The sequence below is a fragment of the Xyrauchen texanus genome, chromosome 19 (genome assembly GCF_025860055.1).
Source record: "Xyrauchen texanus isolate HMW12.3.18 chromosome 19, RBS_HiC_50CHRs, whole genome shotgun sequence".
Classification (NCBI taxonomy): Eukaryota; Metazoa; Chordata; class Actinopteri; order Cypriniformes; family Catostomidae; genus Xyrauchen; species Xyrauchen texanus.
The window spans coordinates 37,156,803-37,177,466 of record NC_068294.1 but is presented as its reverse complement, the minus strand read 5'-3'; positions in this window follow the sequence as shown (position 1 = coordinate 37,177,466).

The window sequence follows — 20,664 nt, the reverse complement described above, 5'->3', positions numbered from 1 at the left end:
CAGAGAAAAATCAAAGTCCTCATTGTCAGCTAAATGTTGACACAGATCTATGCTAAATAAAACAGAAGCAATGCTGATGTTGTTTAAAAAAAAAGTTTTTAATGCGTGGCAAATGCTGTTGCCTGCAGGAAGCTTTCTAAAAATCCCTTTTTGGCATTGAAAGATTTGTTTGAAGTACAGCTGCTTCTTGGCAAGTGCATTTTCACTGTGCAAATTTAAACAGCTGGGGACCTTGCAAAAAAATATAAAACTATAATAATTTCTATACCTTGACTTTGAGCAAAAATATATCCATATAAAAAAGAAGAAAAAAAAAACATACTGCTATGCTTTCGATCATTGTCTTGCTGCATTATCCAGTTGTGCTTGAGCTTCACGGACTGATGACCAGACGTTTTCCTTTAGGATTTTCTGGTAGAGAGCAGAATTCATGTTTCACTCAATTATTGCAAGTAGTACTGTCCCTGAAGCAGCAAACCATCCCCACACCATCACACTATCCCCACCATGCTTGGCTGTAGATATAATGTTCTTTTTGTGGAATTCTGTGTTTGATTTATGCCAGATGTAACAGGACCCGTCTTCCAAACAGTTCCACTTTCAACTCGTCCACAGAACATTCTTCCAAAATTGTTTTAGGATCATCAAGGTGTGTTTTGGCAATATTCACACAAGCCTTGTTCAATGTTCTTCTGGGTTAGCAGTGGTTTTCGCCTCGCCACTCTTCCATGGATGGCAATTTTGGCCAGTGTCTTCCTGATAGTGGAGTCATGAACAGTAACCTTTTTGATGCAAGAGGCCTGCAGTCCTTTAGATGTTGTCCTTGGCTTTTTTGGACTTCCTGGATGAGTTATTGCTGTGGTCTTGGAGGAATTTTGGCAGGTCGGCCACTTCAGGGAAGGTTCACTACTGTGCCAAGTTTTCTCCATTTGGAGATAATGACTCTCACTTTGGTTCCTTGGAGTCCCAGAGACTTTGAAATAGCTTTGTGACCCTTCCCATTGTGATGTATTTCAATCACTTTTTTCCTCATCATTTCTGGAATTTCTTTCGACCTTGGCATAGTGTGCTACTGAGTGAGATCTTTAAGACAAATTCATGCTGCTGAAAAAGTTCTAGTTAGGTGTTGTTGATTTGATTGAACAGGACTGGCAGTAATCAGGCTTGGATGGATATCTTTTTGCTTCAATAAATAACATTATTATGAATTGTCTTTTTTTTACGTAGATTGCCTTTATTTCATGTAAGATTTTGTTTGAATTTTTAAAAATACTTTGTATGAGATAAACATAAAAACAGAAGAAATCAGGATGGAGCAAATACTTTTTCACAGCACTGTATATGTAATCAGTTCATTTATTTACTTACAGTTTCCAAAGGTTTGTGTACATGCATCACAGGACATATAAGTAAGTTTTGGTATTTTGTTAAAAGTCAAAAAAATTCCCACCTCTGTATAATTTTCACCACATCTTACATTTTGTATAGTGGTTAAAAGAATTATGTAATGGAAATTACCTTTTTATAGTTTTTGAATAAAATGGCTGACTCCTTTATCTAATTTCATAGATAACATTTTATTTATCATAAATACATGCAATTAAATAATATGTTTAAACTTTTTGCCTAATTTGGCAAAATTACAGCTTGATTGGATATAAAACCCAATTCAAATATTGTGCTCACATGGGATATGATTATAAATATATATATATATATATATATATATATATAAGCAATAACACATGAACAAGAGTGCGATATGGCCCTACAGCACTGCTGTAATTCGGACGCAGGCCGAGTGCCTTATGTAATCATAGCAGTGTTGATTTAGGGCCATATATGAAAGTATGCGATATATGCGATATTGCTTACATACAACAGTTCAATGAACAAGCACATTTAAAAAAAATGAGGAAAAACTGAGTAATGTCATAAAAACGCATTTGTGCATGGAACTACTTTCCTACGCAATGGATCAGAATCTGTCATTGCTGGTTCAAACCAAATGATGCGTCCAAGCCTTCTTTAGTAATTCAAAAATGTCACTTCATAAATAGTATGAAGTGACATTTTTTGCAAGTAATCAGTAATCAGACATATTTTGCAAGTTCTCCCACTTGGAAATCATGGAGGGGTCTGAAATTGTCATCATAGGTGCATGTCCACTGTGAGAGACATAATCTAAAAAAAAAATCCAGAAATCACAATGTATGATTTTTTAACTATTTATTTGTATGATACAGCTGCAAATAAGTATTTGAACACCTGAGAAAATCAATGTTAATATTTGGTACAGTAGCCTTTGTTTGCAATTACAGAGGTCAAACGTTTCCTGTAGTTTTTCACCAGGTTTGCACACACTGCAGGAGGGATTTTGGCCCACTCCTCCACACAGATCTTCTCTAGATCAGTCAGGTTTCTGGGCTGTCGCTGAGAAACACAGAGTTTGAGCTCCCTCCAAAGATTCTCTATTGGGTTTAGGTCTAGAGACTGGCTAGGCCACGCCAGAACCTTGATATGCTTCTTACAGAGCCACTCCTTGGTTATCCTGGCTGTCTGCTTCGGGTCATTGTCATGTTGGAAGACCCAGCCTCGACCCATCTTCAATGCTCTAACTGAGGGAAGGAGGTTGTTCCCCAAAATCTCGCAATACATGGCCCCGGTCATCCTCTCCTTAATACAGTGCAGTCGCCCTGTCCCATGTGCAGAAAAACACCCCCAAAGCATGATGCTACCACCCCCATGCTTCACAGTATGGATGGTGTTCTTGGGATGGTACTCATCATTCTTCTTCCTCCAAACACGGTTAGTGGAATTATGACCAAAAAGTTCTATTTTGGTCTCATCTGACCACATGACTTTCTCCCATGACTCCTCTGGATCATCCAAATGGTCATTGGCAAACTTAAGACGGGCCTTGACATGTGCAGGGGAACCTTCCGTGCCATGCATGATTTCAAACCATGACGTCTTAGTGTATTACCAACAGTAACCTTGGAAACGGTGGTCCCAGCTCTTTTCAGGTCATTGACCAGCTCCTCCTGTGTAGTTCTGGGCTGATTTCTCACCTTTCTTAGGATCATTGAGACCCCACGAGGTGAGATCTTGCATGGAGCCCCAGTCCGAGGGAGATTGACAGTCATGTTTAGCTTCCATTTTCTAATGATTGCTCCAACAGTGGACCTTATTTCACCAAGCTGCTTGGCAATTTCCCCGTAGCCCTTTCCAGCCTTGTGGAGGTGTACTATTTTGTCTCTAGTGTCTTTGGACAGCCCTTTGGTCTTGGCCATGTTAGTAGTTGGACTCTTACTGATTGTATGGGGTGGACAGGTGTCTTTATGCAGCTAACGACCTCAAACAGGTGCATCTAATTTAGGATAATAAATGGAGTGGAGGTGGACATTTTAAAGGCAGACTAACAGGTCTTTGAGGGTCAGAATTCTAGCTGATAGACAGGTGTTCAAATACTTATTTGCAGCTGTATCATACAAATAAATAGTTAAAAAATCATATATTGTGATTTCTGGATTTTTTTTTTTAGATTATGTCTCTCACAGTGGACATGCACCTATGATGACAATTTCAGACCCCTCCATGATTTCCAAGTGGGAGAACTTGCAAAATAGCAGGGTGTTCAAATACTTATTTTCCTCACTGTATATACAAATCTTACAGGCATCTCATATTAACACCAACAACTACCAAGTTTTTTAAAAAGTGGTAGTTTTTCTTTGGTCATTTCTTAGAATCTTAATTGTGACATCAAGTGATCCAGTAACGCCATTAGTGCCCCCACAAATAATAGGTGCATGGTGTCTCTACATGAAATAATGCAAAAAACAAGCTAAAATATCAGAGAAACTTTGGCCATTTTTTTTTCATTATGAAACTAGGTCTCGTTCACACATAACTGGCTTAATGGTGTACTAAAGCAATTGGCTTTCAACTCAGTGTGTTAAACACATGTTCATTGATTTTCACAGGGGTAATGGTCATAGCTATTTGCTCCCATAAGTGTTTTGACATAGAATGATCTTGCTGCCGAAATAAAAAAAAAATTATAAGAGTAAAACTGTGAAAACAGCGGGTGATGATTTTACAAAGATCAAAGCCCTTGTGTTGCATTTGGTATATCTCTTTTGTTGTAGCTCACTAATGCTGTCAGAGAAAAACTGAAGTCCTCGTTGTCAGCTAAATGTTCACACAGATCTATGCTGAATAAAAGACAAGCAATGCTGGCGTTGTCTAAAAAAAATGTTTTTTTTTAATGTGTGGCAAATGCTGTTGCTTGCAGGAAGCTTTCTTTTTGGCATTGAAAGAGTTGTTTGAAGTACAGCTGCTTCTTTAAACGAGGCAAGTGCATTTTCACTGTGCAAATTGAAACAGCTGGGGACCTTGCAAAAAAAAAAAAGATTTTCTATAGCTTGACTTTGAGCAAAAACACGTCCATATATATATATATAAACTGTGGTTTAAGAGCTGAAAGTACAGCTAATGTTGGGTTGATAGTTGCCCGAGGTAGAAAATCCAATAAGTCCATATTCAATAAGATATTTGAGGAATTTGCCTGATAAAATTAGATTTGCATAGCCCTGAGTTATAATTCATATTTGATACAAATACTCTTGATGTATTGAGTATAACCATTTTGGGAATACCTAAGTATTAATGGAATAGTTCATCTAAACATTGAAAATTCTGTCATCAGTCACTCACCAATATTTCATATCTTCTGTGGAAAACAGATATGTTTAGCAGTTTTACAGAATATGAAAGCATAAAAAAATACACCATTGAATTTGTCCATATGACGCTATTTCGAAGTCTTCTGAAGCCATATAATAGCTGTACAGTGAAGAACAAACCAAAAATACTTCAAATATATTCAAACAGGATTAATAATATCAATGACTGATTCTTGTGTGTCTCATTACCAGTTTTGAATGGGCAAGACTTGAGAGCTGTGGTGGAGGGAATAATTAAATAAAAATAATTTGTATCTGTTTTTTTAACACACATGCTACACATGCTTTTTATGGTACTGTTTTGTCTTTTATAGAGATTGACAATTACCAGACACTGTATGTTTTCATTGCATGGAAAAGAGCAGCTTGCTTGGACATTCTGCCGAACATGACTGTAACGGGTAAAGGTGGGCGAGGAGGAGGCGGGAACTGGCTGAACACTCAAAGTAAGTTTTAATAACATAAATTAACTCAAATCAACTTAAACACAAACACATAGATACACACACCCAGCGGGCCGCATGTGACTCTCTCACTCTCTCAAACTGGCGCCTCCGGCTCATCTTTATCCCTATCCCGGCTGATTAGCCCAATTCAGGGCTGGGCGTGTGTCCTCATGGCTCGGCTCTGCCCTCCTCCTCATCACACTCCTCCATCACCCGAATCAAGCCATGCCCCAGCATGATGTACTCCACTCCCTTCCCTCCCTCTCCGGCCATGTGTGTGTCTCTCTCTCTCTGGGCTTTGGTGTGGGCTCCTCTTTTCGCTCGTCCCGAATTACTGCAACAAGAAACAGCTGTTAGACTTAGTTATCACCCAGGTATGAATCCTTACCACTTTCCCTCTCTCTGGACGGACGCTCAACCATGCCCTCACCACAATTACCTTTTGTGTTCCATATAGAAAAAAGAACGTCATATAGCTTTGAAACTAAATTATGGTGAGTAAATGATGATATCATTTGTAATTCTGGTTGAACTAACACTTTAATTATTGGATTTTGTGGTTTTATGAGAACACCCTGAGGCTGCTGTTACCAGACCATTTAAAGACAAAGGGAGAAGGGCAGTGAAAAATGATATCTCGGTCACTTAAATTCAAACAAGAAAAAATCTGTTGATACTTTTGGCCAGTCCTGATATGCGCAGTCCCGCACTATCCATCATTTCAGAAGGATGTTTATTTTGGGCTGTTCACTCACCTTGGTCTTCCTCGGTCTGCATGCAGGCCAACATGGAAAACCTGGTGACATCAGTCCGTCCATGTTAATCAGCCTTTCTTCCCCAGAGGACCCAGTAGTCACAGATGATGGTTCAGATTTCACGAAGATCGATTTAGGCCCAGTCTGTGTTAGCGGGGGAACATGTCCGTATCAAAATGCTAGTCAGTGGCATGCTGCTGACTACTGTGCCCCGGAGGACATATTAGAACATCATGCCTCCTGAAATCGCACAAGAGAAGAGAAAGCAATGGCGATCCGTCAGAGGAGATTTAGGGGTCCTCTGAGCCTCCTCACAAATGTATTCAAAATCAACTTATGTGATCAAATTAACTGTTGTTTTAATCAGTTTACCCTCTAATGTGCATAACTGAGATGTATATAATGTAAAATGAATATGCATTTGGGTGATTCTTACGAAACCCATCAAGAAATGCCTAGGTCACTTTTCAGCACAAAACCAAAAAAATGCGTGCGAGAGGCCTTTTCACTCTCGCACGCACTCGCAAGCATGCGCGCACGCGCACGCCCACCCACACGCACACTCTTTCTCTCTTCTGCTTCGTTCTGCAGGCCCTCTCTCTACCCGCACCTGTTAGTCATCACAATTAGCGCTCGCGCTGATTTGCTTTGACACCTGTTTCTACTTTTCCCTGAGTTTGCACCCTTTATCTGGTGTTTGTTCTGGTAGATTCTTTGTCGGATTATTGTTGCATGTTACACATTACAGGTTCTGCGACCTTCATGTCTTTACAGTTTGATGCTTACCCTGTTTTGTCCTGTTTTTCTGGATCAGTCTTGCTTCTAAGTTTTTTCCATGCCCTGCTGTTGCTGCTGCATGTGAACCTGTTCGGTTCTCTCTCCCTGACTGAGACTGCGACCCCTGTTCATCAAGTCTGCTCCAAGGGAGTCCTGATCTGTTTTTTTCATCGTGACAGGAGTCCGCTCTTTTCTTTAAGTTACTCTATCCAGTTCTCTGTGCATTAACGAGAGACTGCCTTTTTTGTTATATCTTCATTAAAGGACTGTTATACCTGTCATCACTGCTTTTGGATCCATCATTTTACCTGTGACAGAATAATCCGACCACATACATGGATCCAGCAGATGAGATGCCCATCCGGGCGGCGGTCCAGATCCAGGGAACTATGCTCGGCAGACATGAGGAGGAGTTGGCCGCCGCTCTTCAGTCCGTGAGGAGTCTTACAGCTCAAGTGTCTGATTTGTCTGCTCGTTTGCTTCACCAGGAATCTTCCTTATCTCACAACCGACAGCTGCCTCCTGAGCCGCGAATCAACAATCCTTCCTGTTATGCTGGTGAGCCGACTGAGTGCAGAGCCTTTCTCATTCAATGTGAGATTGTTTTTTCTCTTCAGCCTCAGACGTATGCGGAGGATCAGGCTCGCGTTGCATATGTTCTCTCTCTCCTCACGGGACGTGCACGCGAGTGGGGAACGTCGGTCTGGGAGGCACAATCTGCATGCTGTAGTAAGTACGGGTCTTTCAAAGACGAGATGATTAAGGTCTTTGATAGATCCGTCTTCGGCAGTGAAGCTTCACGTCTTCTTGCTGTTCTACGTCAGGGCAGAAGATCTGTGGCCGACTTCGCTATTGAGTTCCGTACACTAGCAACTACTAGTGAGTGGAATGAGCCTGCACTAGTCGCCCGCTTTCTTGAAGGGTTGAACTCTGACCTTAAGGAGGAGATTTACGCACGGGGGTCGCCTACTCAGCTCGATCAGCTCATCGATCTGGCCATTCGCCTGGACAAGTGTTTCGAGCAGAGGCGACGAGTTCGTTCTCCCTTTTCCACGTCAGGTGACAGTTTTTCTTCTGCTACTGTTCCCGTTCAGAACCAGCCTGAGGTTGAGTCCATGCAGGTTGGGAGCGTGCGCATCTCCCCGGAGGAACGACAGCGGCGAATAATCAATCGTCTCTGTCTCTACTGTGGTACGGCTGGTCAGTTTGTTTCATCCTGCAGTTTAAAAGCCAAGGCTCGCCAGTAGACGGAGGAGTACTGCTGAGCGCTTCTGTCATCTCCTCATCACCCAGGTCTCGAACTACTATCTCCGCTGTTATCCGTCGGCCTGGTTTCTCTGCTACTGGTCTTGCTCTCATCGACTCAGGTGCAGAGGGCAATTTCATCGATGAGAAGTGGGCTCGTGAACACAAGATTCCCTTGGTCGATTTGACTGAGACTGCCTCTGTCTTTGCCCTGGATGGCAGAGAACTCACTTCGGTTCGTCGGCGTCACCAGTCCGGTTAGTCTCACTGTTTCGGAAATCATCAAGAGACTATTTCTTTTTATGTTTTTCAGTCTCCCTTTACCCCGTTGTTTTAGGACATCCCTGGCTTATTCAACATAATCCTCAGATTGACTGGGTTAAGGGGTCTATTCATTCATGGAATTTATCTTGTCATGTTAATTGTCTGGTATCTGCGGTCTCTCCCGTGTCTTCTGTCTCTGTGTTTCAGGAAGTTCCTGAGGATTTGTCTGGAGTCCCGGAGGAGTACCATGATCTGCGGGCGGTCTTCAGTCGCTCCCGGGCAGTTTCTTTACTGCCTCACCGTCCGTACGACTGCTCTATCGAACTCCTACCTGACACCATGCCTCCTCGCGGTAGACTGTACTCCCTTTCAGCGCCCGAACGAGAGGCTCTGGAGAAATATCTCACAGAGTCCCTCGACGCGGGGATCATTGTTCCTTCTTCGTCTCCCGCCGGTGCTGGGTTTTTCTTTGTAAAGAAGAAGGATGGGTCTTTGCGTCCTTGTATCGACTATCGAGGGCTGAACGACATAACAGTCAAGAACCGTTATCCCTTGCCTCTTATGTCCTCTGCTTTTGAGATCCTTCAGGGCGCAAAGATATTTACAAAGTTAGACTTGCGCAACGCTTACCATTTGGTGCGTATCAAGGAGGGAGACGAGTGGAAGACCGCGTTCAACACTCCTGTCGGGCACTTTGAATACCGGGTTTTACCTTTCGGTCTGGTCAACTCTCCCGCTGTTTTTCAAGCCTTAGTAAACGATGTCTTGAGAGACATGCTTAACGTTTTTGTTTTAGTTTACCTGGATGACATCTTAATTTTCTCACCATCTCTCCAAGTACACGTTCAACACGTTCGCCGCGTCCTGCAGCATTTATTAGAGAATCGCCTTTTTGTTAAAGCTGAGAAATGCGCGTTTCACGCCCAATCGGTTACTTTCCTCGGTTCGGTTGTTTCAGCGGAGGGGATTAGTATGGACCCTGACAAGGTTCGAGCAGTTCTCGATTGGGCTGTTCCTGATTCTCGAGTCTCGCTCCAACGATTTCTGGGGTTTGCAAATTTTTACCGGCGCTTTATTCGAAACTTTAGCCAGGTTGCCGCTCCCCTTACCGCCCTCACCTTGTCCAAGACCAAGTTTGCTTGGTTCTTGGACTGCAACCCCTGTTCATCAAGTCTGCTCCAAGGGAGTCCTGATCTGTTTTTTTCATCGTGACAGGAGTCCGCTCTTTTCTTTAAGTTACTCTATCCAGTTCTCTGTGCATTAACGAGAGACTGCCTTTTTTTGTTATATCTTCATTAAAGGACTGTTATACCTGTCATCACTGCTTTTGGATCCATCATTTTACCTGTGACAGCATAGGGATGATCACTTCTGAAACACAACTATAGTAGGGCAAATCTCAAAACCATTTGAAAGACTGAATAGCAAGAAGCGGAAGATGGAGTTCTTCTACAAATGTGAGTAGATGATAGCTGGAATGCCAAATGGGGCCCTTTATTCTTTCATAAATGTTTGTTTTGGTCACAGTCTGTCGATGACACTGCTTGATTTGTTCTGTTTGTTTACTCATGTCATGTATATTGACAAGCATTAATTTTCAGGACTATTATAAGATATTGAAGAGAGATTGTCTTTGATTGGCATAACTATTTTTAAATACCAATATACAGTATATACTGTATGTATATATTTACTGAAATGTTTGAAATTAGTTTTGTAGACAAAAATATAATTGTGCCACATATTAATTTATTTAATTATAAAACTAAACAATATTTTTTTTTTAAATTGATGATCAAATGATAAAGAAAAGCAATAAGTGCCAAACATAGATGGGAACTCCTTCAATACTGTTTAAAAAGCATCCCAGGGTGATACCTCAAGAATTTGTTTGAGAAAATGTCAAGAGTACATGTCTGCAAATTCTAGGCAAAGGGTGACTTCTTTGAAGATGCTAAAATATAACACAGTTTTGATTTATTTTGGATTTTGTTTAGTCACAACATAATTCCCATTGTTCCATTTATGTTATTCCATAGTTTTAATGACTTAACTATTATCCTAAAATGTGAAGAAAAAAAAATTATTATAAAGAATGTGTGTGTTCCAAAACATATATATATATATATATATATATATATATATATATATACACGCACCGATCATTCACAGCATTAAAACCACCTGCCTAATATTGTGTAGGTCCCCCTCGTGCCGCCAAAGCAGTGCCAACCCGCATCTTTGTACAGAGCTGTTTTTTTTTGCAGTAAATTCTAGAGACTGTTGTGCGTGAAAATCCCAGGAGATCAGCAGTTATGGAAATACTCAAACCAGCCCATTTGGCACCAACAATCACCCATGCATTATGTAATCAGTCAATCATGTGGCAGCAGTGCATTGCATAAAATCATGCAGATAATGTTCACATCAACCATCAGCATGGGGGAAAATGTTATCTTAGTGATTTTGAGCATGCATGATTGCTGATGCTGGTTTTAGTATTTTTATATACTGTATATATTTATATTGGCTTAATTAATCAAAATTGATTTACATATGTGCCTCGCTGGAATATTCCCTCAGGAATTAAACATCACTGGGAGAAAGTCTCTCTCTTGTTATTTCATTTACCTCTCTCTCGAATTATCAAGCCACCACCACTACAGTCATTTGTCTATTTAGGACCAGTCAAATAAAGACTATACTGTCATTTTCCCTAAAAGGTAAATCATGAGCTAATAATTTTCAATGCAACTGGTTTATTGCAGCCAGCCAAGCCAGTGAATGGTTGAGGGGTGACATCAATCCCCATTCTGAAGTGATGCGATGTTTGTGCAGGCTATTTCATATGATGTATTTGGCACTGGTCTCATACCACATGCTCATTTCATACTTTGATGCACATATAGGACGTCTGTGACTGGATGCATGTGGAAAAAATGGAATAACCGGACTTCAAACTGTTGGTGGAGAAACTATAACGAGCAGTAATATTCTGTAACGGTGTTCTTTTTTATTATGTTTTTGGTAACACTTTACAATTAGGTGTAATTTGTTAACATTAGTTAACAACATGTATAAACATGAACTAACAATGAACAATATTTATTAAACATTTATTAATTTTGGTTAATTTCATAATATAGTAATACACTTTTAAAATCAAAAGTTGTATATGTTAACATTAGTTAATGCACTATGAACCAACATGAACTAACAATGAACAATTTTATTTCTATTAACTAACATTACCAAAGATTAATACATGTTGTAAAAATAGATATTGTTCATTGTTAATTCATGATACCAAATGCATTAACTAATGTTAACAATGGAACCTTATTGTAACGTTTTACCATTTTTGTTTTCCAACAAGTACCATGATTAAACACCACATTGCAATTTTTTTGTAATATTGTAATGAGCAAGCAGCTTTAAAGAGATCATTAATCCAACAATTCTACTAAAATGTCCAACCTCTCTCCTCTCCTATCCATCCATTGGGATGTCCACTTGAATTTTTTTTAAAATCATTTTGTTTGTATGGTTCATTTAAAATAAAAAAAATAAAATAAGATTTGCCTAATTTCAGATTTGCCTAATTTCCTGTATATTGTGGGCTCTATTTTCGTTACGCACACAAAGCATACGCTACATCTAATCCAATTTTTGTGAGAGCACTAATCCTAAGCACAATTTTCGTGCCAGCGTAGGTCGCCGTGGGTGGGAGTGTTTGCGCTATCTGTGAGTGTATGTGTGTAAAGTGTGGTTGTATTTTATGTTAATGAAGTGGAGCAATGAGCAATTTGCTATTTTCCTGAGTAATAGGTAATTGCGCTAAGATGTTTCAAAAGCAGGTCTACTTCAGAGTAAAGTCTAAACTCAGTTCCTGCATTTGCATTTTGGAGATTCCACCAGCAGGTGGTAATAAAGTTAACTCTGAATATAAAGTGGATCAAATTATGTCCCTGTTGTAGCCGTTTTGTGAAACAAATATTTATGAAATTTGTGTCTATTATTATTATTATTATTATTATTATTATTATTATGTTTATATTTACAATTGTAGGCCTTACTATGATCTAATTTGTATTGGGTTTTTCCACCTATTGTCGTAGATTGATTTTCATGTCACTTCAAAAGGGGCTGGTAGAAGAAGTAGGAGAGAGTAAAATGTTTGGATTTGCTATGATATATTTGTTTAGTTTTAAATGTTATTTGAATTTAGAAATATATTTGGTTTAATTTTTGTTTCAATAAATGCATTTTTTTTTATCACAATCAACCAGTAGAATTGAAGTATGTTCCAAAACAATCACTGGTAATATTAGACATAATTGGTGTGCAAGTGAATGATTATTAATACTTACATCCTCTATAATTTGAGTGTAAACCCAAATCCTGATAAGAAGGCAAGGCAAGGCAAGGCAAGGCAAGTTTATTTATATAGCACATTTCATACACAATGGTAATTCAAAGTGCTTTACATAGAAGAGAAAAAAATAAGAATAATTGAAACAGTTTAGAATAAAATAAAATACAGTACAAACAGTCGGACACACAGAGGCACAGTGCTCATTCAGTAAATGCACAGCTAAACAGATGTGTTTTGAGTCTGGATTTGAATGTGACTACTGTAGGAGCACATCTGATCTCTTCTGGAAGCTGGTTCCAGCTGCGGCTGGCATAAAAGCTAAAAGCAGACTCTCCTTGCTTAGAGTGAACCCTTGGTATTTCTAGCTGATGTGATCCTAATGATCTGAGTGATCTGTTGGGTTTATATTCAGTGAGCATATCTGCAATATATTTAGGTCCTAGCCCATTGAGTGATTTATATACCAGTAATAATACTTTAAAATCAATCCTAAATGTAACTGGGAGCCAGTGTAAAGACCTGAGGACTGGTGTGATATGTTCATATTTTCTGGTTCTGCTCAGAATCCTGGCAGCAGCGTTCTGTATGAGCTGCAACTGTCTTATGGTCTTTTTGGAAAGGCCAGTGAGGAGTCCATTACAATAATCCACCCTGCTGGTGATGAAAGCATGCACAAGTTTCTCTAGGTCTTGACTGGAAACAAAGCATCTAATTCTTGCAATATTTTTCAGATGATAGTATGCTGATTTAGTTATTGCTTTGACATGACTACTGAAACTAAGGTCTGACTGTAGAGACACACCAAGATTCCTGACTTGATTTTTAGTTGTTTGACCCCTAAGCGTCAAGGTATGCATTCACCTTGAGAACGTCATCTTTGTTTCCAAACACAATGACTTCAGTTTTGTCTTTGTTTAACTGAAGAAAGTTTTGGCACATCCAACTGTTAACTTCATCAATGCATTGGCACAGGGAGTCAATGGGGCTGTAATCGTTAGGTGATAGGGCTAAGTAGATCTGTGTGTCATCTGCATAGCTGTGGTAAGCAATTTGGTTCTTTCTCATTATTTGGCTCATTGGGAGCATATACAGGTTGAACAGGAGTGGCGCAAGAATTGAGCCTTGAGGGACTCCGCATGTCATGGACGTCCACTCAGACTTATGGTCTCCTATACTCACATAATAACCTCTCCCTTCTAAGTATGACCTGAACCATTTTAGGACCATCCCAGAAAGCCCCACCCAGTTTTCCAGCCTGTCAAGAAGTATGTTGTGATCAACAGTGTCAAATGCAGCACTGAGGTCGAGTAGTACCAGTACTGATAATTTGCCTGTATCAGTATGTAAGCGAATATCGTTTATTATCTTTATGAGCTGTCTCTGTGCTGTGATGCGATCGGAAACCAGATTGAAAATTGTCAAAGTATCCATTTGAGTTCAAGAATTTGTTCAGCTGATTGAAGACAACTTTTTCAATGATCTTGCCTATGAAAGGAAGATTTGAGATCGGTCTATAGTTGCTTAATATGGTCTTATCCAGATTGCTCTTTTTCAAGAGGGGCTTGACAACTGCAGTTTTCAGGGAGTTTGGAAAACTCCCAGAGAGAAGTGAAGAGTTTATCACTTCTAGGAGATCTGCTTCTAAACAGTTGAACACACTTTTGAAAAAAGATGTGGGAAGTGCATCAAGGGCGCAGGTTGATGTTTTAAGGTGCTGTACGGCTTCTTCCAAAATTTTGCCATCAATTTCTTTGAAATCAGACATAGTAACTACTTTCTCAGGTTGTGGTTTGATTTGTCTGACCCCAGCACAACTCAAGGATGTGCTGATCACCTTTCTGATATTATTGATTTTTTTCAGAGAAGAAAGAAGCTAACTCATTGCACTTGCTGTCTGAGAGCAATTCACTGGGAATCTGGCTTGGGCGGTTTGTCAGTCTCTCTACAGTCGCAAAAAGAGTGCGTGTGTTGTTTAAGTTGCTGTTTATAATATTCGAGAAGAAAGTCTGTCTAGCTTTGCCTAATTCCATATTAAAAGCATGGATGCTGTCTTTGTAGATGTTATAATGGACTACAAGTTTTGTCTTCCGCCACATGCGCTCTGCTTTTCTGCATTGTCTTTTCATATTTTGCACTGCTGTTGAGTTTCTCCAAGGCGCTTTTTGTCTGCCACTCTTCTTCCTGACTTTCACAGGAGCAATATCATCAATTACACTTTTAACTTTTGAGTTAAAAGAATCAAGGAGAAAATCAACAGAGTCAGCAGATATACTTGGTGTTAAAGATATAGCCTTCATAAATAGTACACTAGTGTTCTCATTTAAGCATCTCTTCTTGACAGACACAGATCTAGCTTCAATGGCAGGAGAGATCAATATATCAAAGAAAACACAGAAATGATCAGACAGTGCTACATCCTTAATAACAATCGATGAAATGTTTAGACCCTTACTGATAAGTAAATCTAGAGTGTGTCCATGACTGTGTGTGGGTCCATGTACATGCTGAGTCAGATCAAAAGTTTTTAAAACAGTTATGATTTCTTTTGTCATATTGTTTTCTGCATTATCTATGTGAATGTTAAAGTCTCCAGCAATGGCAAAACAGTCAAACTCTGAGGTAATTGTTGATAACAGTTCTGTAAAGTCCTCAGCGAAGGCTGGAGAGTATTTTGGAGGCCTGTAAATAATGATAAGTAAAATGCGTGGAGCACCTTTTAACACACTACCCAGATATTCGAAAGACGGGTAATTCCCAAATGATATTTGCTTACATTGATAGACATCTTTAAAAGAGCAGCTAAACCCCACCTCGTCTACCTTCTCTGCAGACACTCAAATAAGTAAAGTTAGGAGGGATGTTTCATTAAGGACTGTTGCACTACAGCTGTCTTCTAGCCAAGTTTCATTTAGAAACATAAAATCCAGGTTGTATGTGATAATTAAGTCATTGACTAGAAGTGATTTATTTTTAAGTGAGCGGATGTTTAAAAGTGCTAACTTAACAGTTTTTGTCCCCACAGCAATCTTAGTTTGGCGTGTAATAGGCACCAGATTAGATGGGTTTGCTGTACGGCTTTTGAAGGCCTTAGACTTTCTATGATGTAATCGAACAGCAATAGAGATTGATACAGGCACACTGGGTTCCCGCTTGTTTTGTAAACATTTGAGAAAGTTACTGTTATCATAGCAGGGACCCAACACATATCACTGAGAGCTGGTATCAGTTGTTTTTGGTTCACCTCGAGCAGATGGAGGAGGGTGTGAGCCCTGGCGTTGTGGCAGAGGTCGAAGAGCTCTCACAGGAGGAGGGGGAGGGCGAGCTGGGCCCGCAGGTGCTTGAGGGGCCTGACGTTTTTTGCTTGATATCTGGGGGCTTGCAGCAAAAGAGTGGGATAGTTTGGTTCCAGCATAGACCAGTTCTTCCATTTTCTCTGAGAAACACAGATGTGGAGATGCTGGAGAGAGGGATAACGTGTCTGGTGAGAGGGGCTGTAATATGCTGTCCTGGTTTCCCTGGATGTTTTCCAGAAAGTCGTCCTTGGGTGCTGAATCTTGGAGCAGTTCTAATATGTCACAGTCTGTCTGTGGTGGACTTTGTGGGCAGGGCTCAGATGAGATTGTGTCCATGAGCAGAAATTGTTGTGGCTGAGTGGTGTTATCATTGTCCTTGTGTGATTTGTCAACTGCATGTCCATTCAGGTGCTGAAGTGAAGTCCTGTGGTCATTCATACTGTGTCCAGGTGTGTGTGTGCCATTCAGATTGAGTGGATTGGCACACACTGCAGAAGGATGATTGAGGGAGAAGTAGATATTGTCCTTTAGCACTCTTGAACCAAGTTTGTTTGGGTGGTGGCCATCCTGTCGAAACAGTTGCCTCTGACTCCAGAAAAGATTGAAGTTGTCAATGAAGTTCACTCCTTTTATATTGCAGGTTTTTGCAGCCATGTATTAAGCCCAAGCAACCATGAAAACCTGTTTGTTCCTCTTGCTGGAAGTGGTCCACTGATGAATGTTTGAACTTTCAGTCTTTTAAGTGTTTCAAAAAGTTCATTGAAATCCTTTTTAAGGAGTTCTGACTGCTCTTTATGAATATCATTCTTCCCCACATGAATGATGAGTCGATTTGCAGTCTTATGTTTCATCAGAATGTTCTGAAGTTCTCTGTTTACATCCGAGGTTGTTGCTTGTGGAAGGCAGCATGTAGTTGTATCCCTGCTGCTAATGTTTCTGATTATGGAGTCACCCACTATCAGAGTCCTGGGCCCGGCTGCGCTCTGAGCTGAATGCCGCTGTCTGCTCGACCTTGAGCGCCAGTTCACATCAGTGTTAGCTACTGTCTGATTCAGTCTGTGTTCGATCACATTCATCACATTTGGGGATTCCTCATTCATTAATACTTCAAATCTGTTCTCAAGATGTATAGGCGGTGGTAGGAAACCAGTGTTTGCATTCCTTGTCAGAGCCGTATCTGGGGTAGAGGATGCTACTGCGGCAATATGAGATGCTCGTGACAATCTGATGTCTCGAGTGCCTTTTGGTCTCGCTCCCTGTTTTTGCCATCGATTTGTAAGTCGATCGGTTTGTTTCTCTACACTCAGTATGGCCTGTCGAGGAGCACTAGATTCATGGGACTCACCGGCTGTATGCTGAGGGCGTCCATGACGAAGCTCTGTTGTGTGTTCCGTCTGGTTTGGTGGTCCTGTAAATAACTTTGTTTCAAGAACTGCAATCCTTTGTAAAAGTCTGTGGCAGTTAGTGCAGCAAGTAGATTCCAGAAGAGGCATTTTCTCTTATCCTTTTGAATGTAGGCAGTTGTGTTTTCCCTTCCCTGGAATGAAAACTTTCAGTGGGAGGCTGGTCGGATAAAAGAATTCTGTTTTTTTTTTTTTTTTTGTAGTAATCCAAGCTTTTGAGCACTGTGTTGATTTGTTTAAGTTAAAATTAGTTAAAAAGGAGATAAAATATGAAAATATAAAAGCGATAGAGCAAAAGCGCGGAGCAGTAAGCAAGAGCGTCCGAACAGAAGCTGAGCAGGAACACCAAGAAGCAATTAATGTACAAAATAATGAATATCCATTTTTATATTCTTCCTAGACTATTATTCAGTGTCATTTCCAACACATCACAAATTCTGTATTCTGTTTAAGAGAATAACATGGTGGAAAATAATGATGATGGAAATTACATATTTGAAATAACATATTTGAAATAAAATGGCTTACTAAGGCTAGATTTTGTAACATTTAATGCATCCTAAATACACACAATCAAACAATATATTCACACACATTGCATTATTTGGCAAAATTACAGCTTGATTGGAAATGACACCCAACAAAAATATTCTGATCTCAAGTTATATTTACCTTGAATTTTCTTCTTCAAACAAAATTTGTCTCATATTTCATCTCAAGCATGCTCTTCGCTGACACTTTTTTCAATCTGATAAACAGACTTAACTTGGTAAACAAATGACAAAATGTTATTGGGGCAAAATTGTTTGGTGTGGTGGAAATGACACCACAACTGTGGGGCAGTTGTCATTTTTGAAAAGATAAATATAATTTTCTATCAAGAAATTTTGAAATGCTTGTGAAAAGACTGGAATTTTTATTTTTTTTATACTAATACACTCAGTCATATATGTGTATACATCTGTGTTTTCCTGGAGGTATTTAGTGTAACTAGATCTGTAAAAAAATTGTGCAATTCTGTCTGCCTAAAAACCCATGCACACATGCAGCAACTTTATCGCTTGAAGTCACTAGTCTCTATATTGTGTGTGAAGTCGCTAGTGGCATTCCTACTGCTGCTACTCTAACGTTACTGGTGGACTATACGTCTGGTCATATCTTAAGACTTAGAGACATATTGCCGGTAAAATGAATACATCATTCTAATGTGACAAAGAATTAGGCTAGTTTTTCGGTAAAAAAAAGGGAGACATTTGGAAAATACATTTTACTCAGTGATATCATACAATGGCAGTGGATGGTGACCACTTCTTCAAGCTTCAAAAGTATGCAAAAGTATAATTGAGAAGTCTAATACACTATTCAATGTGACTTAGCCTTTTTCTGAAGGCATACCATGAAATTTGGTGAGAAACAAACTGAAATATAATTTACTAAAAATCTTGACCTCTCTCCTGTGCTATTATGAGAGTGCAAGAGAGCAGCAGTTCACGATGCCTCCACTCACAAGATGGGGCGTTCAGCCGAGAAACCGCTTGTTCGGTACAATCAGACCACAGAGATATATAACAACAGACAACACAAGAGAGCCGCACACAAACCAGAGAACCAAACTTACGTAGAAATGCATTTCTATGCCCAGCCTTATTTGTATGAACCAGAGTACTATGAAATAATTACAGATTTTTCATTTTTGGGTAAACTATCACTTTAACTAGATCTATCAATGTATGAATTAAACTGAACCAGAATGCTGACAGTTTAATATATAATATTATATATGATATATAATATTATAATATGCATAATATTTGATTACATCCATGTATATGGTTAGAGATGAATCATATAGAACAATTGCTCTCAGAAACTTTAACTTCTCTAACCTGCCTGCACTCGACTACAGTATCTCACAGGAGGTGGATGACGTGAGCTCCACTGGCACGCCTTATCTTCCATTGGTAGTCACAACCAAAAGTATGATCCTCATTTGCATATAGTTGAACTTTTCTAAACTTTTTTCCAAGCCGCTGTACACACCCACATCTAGCTGCCAGATATTGCTGTCGCTCCCATGAACGGAAGTAGCGAGCTCTCATTGAAAATGAATGAGATCATGTCGCTTTGTCACTAGAAGTCACTGCATGTGTGAAAAGGGCTTAAATGAGATCCCCATTGTTTTTGTGCTTAATAAATACTGCTCTTATTGCTAAAAAAATACAGACTTTTTATAAGTAGCTTGTACTGTAGCTAACAACATTTTCAATGTATTGACATTTTTAATGTAAAGTGGCTTGACGTAATTGACGTAAGCTCATAGTTGTAGCTTAGCAAGCTATAGCTCCAAAGAATTATCTCCAACACTGTTTGTCAATATGAATAACAGACAGACTGTACTTGGCAACAGACAACCCATTCTTTGAAAATTATAAGCACAGTCATGAGTTCATACATCTGCCTGTATACAGCAGAAGCCAGAGCTGTGATTGTGCGGCATTGTGGATTGCAGCCATTTGTCAGGTAAAAAGAATCATCCATCCAACTGCTTACTTTTAGGATGATTAGTATCCCTGTCTACAGCAAAACCCACTTAGCATATTCTATGCACCCTTACAGCCACCTTGAGCACATTGCTGTAAAACAAATGAACAAATCACTGGATGAATATGGGGGAATTATGGTGTGTTTTGTTGAGTGAAAAGGAAAACCAGAGAACAATGTGAAAGGTGTAAAAGTACGAGTGTTGACTCCTGGCATATATGGAACGGAGTGATGCCTATATTATTTAGTTTATAGAAGATTGCTTGTCATCTCAATAACTTTTATTCTGAAACATTCAACATCCATGCAAGGCAAACTAATCTTAAAAAAACAAATATGAGAACGTGGGAGGCTACTGTTAGTGCAGTGTCATTTGCATAATCCTTTCAAAGTGAATAGTGTCATGTAATGCAAATTACTGTATTACCTCTCAGGTGCACATACACATTTGTGTTGAGCTTTTGACAAAATGTAAAGATATTTTAATTGAGAGACACTAAAAGTGTAAACTACAATTGTTTGAGGATGCATTAAAAAATCAAAGCTACATTTCCATGGAACATTTGCCACTTTGGACCATTTTTTCAAAGTCAAGTAAAAATGGTCTTAATATTGATGGATTTTGTCAGTGCCATAATCTGGTAGGTGGACTTTGCTCTTTGTTAAACTCTATAAATTATTCACAATGTTTCAGAGGTCAGGTTTCCTTCTGAACTGACATGAGATCTACTGATACAGGACTATCTCTCTGGTAGTTTAAATGTCATCACATGGCCATCATTTTTTCCAAACGGTTTCGACCATCTGAACCTACATT